The sequence below is a fragment of the Brienomyrus brachyistius genome, unplaced genomic scaffold, assembly GCF_023856365.1.
Source record: "Brienomyrus brachyistius isolate T26 unplaced genomic scaffold, BBRACH_0.4 scaffold259, whole genome shotgun sequence".
Lineage (NCBI taxonomy): Eukaryota > Metazoa > Chordata > Actinopteri > Osteoglossiformes > Mormyridae > Brienomyrus > Brienomyrus brachyistius.
The window spans coordinates 78582-81172 of NW_026042534.1; the positions used below are offsets into that span (position 1 = coordinate 78582).

General features: G+C 42.6%; 1 long non-coding RNA gene across 1 annotated transcript; it reads left to right on the forward strand.

Annotated features, from left to right (window-relative positions):
* The first annotated feature begins 747 nt into the window (after positions 1–747).
* LOC125728360 (uncharacterized) lies at positions 748–2236 on the forward strand. Its single transcript, XR_007389043.1, has 3 exons — positions 748–776; positions 1723–1856; positions 1974–2236. It is a non-coding gene; the product is annotated as an uncharacterized LOC125728360 (long non-coding RNA).
* The last annotated feature ends 355 nt before the right edge of the window (positions 2237–2591 follow it).

Here is a 2591-nt window from a genome sequence, read left to right on the forward strand (position 1 = left end):
AGGCCCCAACTCTGATCAGCCTGCATCAGTCCATCTCAGAGCTCCAAGAAAAGGATCCACTGGCCCAGGCAAGATTGGACTCCACGCATCAAACCATCCCTTTTAAGGAAGGCAAAGCCCTGCCGGCTCCTGAGAATAACTGGAGCAATACAGAAAAAGCAAGACCTTTCACCCCCTGGAGTGGCCGGAGTTCCACAGTCAAACCACAGCAACAACAGCTGTCAGTCCCCAGACACAGACACCTTTTCCACTAGAAATAGGATAACTCACCACACATAGATGTTAGGGACAAATACACGCATGTTTGGTCTCGTTTGAATAGGCATGAGACGGCGAGTGTTATACACTCAGATTTAAGGCAGTATAGTTTTCCCTAAGAGAACTATAGAAACTTCGGCTAAACCCACCAAACTGAGAGAGCCTCTCACATGGCAGAACAAGGGAATTACGACCACCCCCTAAAGTGATCTGATTGGCTGAGGACTTGAGAACCAAGGCCAACAATGCCCCTAAAATTAACCGTTGACCGAAATTGGTCAGTCTTCAGAGACATGCCATCACCTGGTTTGGATACTAGAGAGAGATGGAATACCGCTTTTGTCAAATTGACAGGTCGGGTCAAAGGTCACGTTCAAAAGTTCAGTGGGCGGAGCTTATGTTGTAGTGGGTTGAGCTTGGTTGTGTAACTGACGCAATAGCATATGGATTTAATTATTTATTTAAATATTTTTTTTTGTCTTCTTCCCCGGGGGGTTGGTTGTGTAACTGCTGCAATGGTATTTGTATTTAATTATTTATTTATTATTTTAAATGATTGTGGCTTAGGGGGCCTGGGTTGGTTGTGTTAGTGCTGCAATGGTATTTGGATTTATTTATTTATTATTTTAAATGCTTATTTTAAATGTTTATTATTTTAAAATGATATTGAGGAGAGTGCTTATGAGTGTGTATTATTTTAAAAATGATATTGATGAGAGTGCTTATGAGCGTGTGTTATTTGAATAAGTTATTATTATTATTATTTTGTGGTGCGCGGGCGGGAGTGAGCGGGGGGGTGGGTTACCTGATGGAGCGCGAGCGTACGGTGTGCGGTAGCGTGGTAAGGTCCCCGGGCTTCGGAGAATCAGCAAAGGACTTATTCACATACTGGTGCGGTAGCGCGGAAAGGTCCGCACGGCTTTGGATAATCCTCGGAGAGAGCGATGCGGGAGAGCTGAGAGGCGTGCTGCTGCGCGAGTCTGAGAGAAACTGTGAGAGACTGTGGGATAAAATGGTAAAGTTGGAGCAAAGAATGAGAGGAGGAGGTGCAGGGTCTATCGTCCAATAAAAACGCTCGGCGCTAGTTTTGACCGTGTGTTTTTTCCTCACGCAAGCGTTTGTATCACATCGGCGTATGGCGCCAATTTGTAAAGGTCATAAGTCGAGACATACATCGAGTCTGTCAATTTGTCCGCCAGTAAATTCTGCAGGGCCGTGCCACCTGGCCATCGAGGCGCCCCCCTACCCGGCCACGCGGGCCATACATCGAGTCTGACACTTTTGCCCTCCAGTAAATTCTGTTTAAAGTTTTGTTTTCACATACGTCCCAAATTACAGATAATTTTCTTACACAGGCACGAGTAGCATCATCAAGGCCGTACCACCCGGTCATACATCAAGTCTGACAATTTCCCCGCCAGTAAATTCTGTTTATAGTTTTGTTTGTCATACATGACCGTGCAGATATGGGGTGACAGAGACAATTAAATTGTATTGCGGCGAGCGGGGGGGGCCTATTCCTCCTAGGGCAGAGGCACAAGTATCTTCGAGGTCTTACCCTTCCTGCCAGCCAAAGAGGTTCATCCAGGCCTTACCCGGTGAGTATATTATTTCTTTTATTCGCGTGATAAAAATGCTAATTAATTAAATTAAATTAAATTAAATTAAAAATAACATTCTAATAATAGGTATTCTCTGTTTTTTCTATGTACAAGAGAGAGAGACTGCGCTGACCGGTCAAGAGAAAATCTACAAGAGACCTGAATCAGCAGTGTTATAAAGCACATAGCCAACGCTAATTAATAAAGAATTTAAGCATAATAGCCCAGACGTACCATGGCCTATAGCTGGTAGAAACGGAGCTATCCTACGGCCTACAAGATAAAAGCATATGGCACCAAATTGGAATCAGTAGTCTTTAAAAGAATAAATGGACTAGCAACTGTCTCTGGGGGAGCAGCCCCGGTTAGGTACTATTAAGCAGCATTTAGTGACATGCATCAAAACACATTTTTTAAAACTTTGACAGAATAAAGTCTTAGTTATTTTAATAAATACGTTTTTCAGTAAATGTTTATTCACGCGCATGCGGACAAACACACACCCCGGAGGTCAAACTAAAAAAAAGTTGATACAAACTACAGTTGTATCGGACACGCACACAAAAACACAAAAGAGTTTGCTCAATCAAAAAACACCAAACATATATAGTTCACGTTTTTTATTAAAATGTATAAGGATTGTTTTGATTTAAATTAATATGAGTGGAATATAAGTCATTTACGCAACAGGATTTGAGGAAGAACCTAAATAGCAGCTAGAAATGACCGACC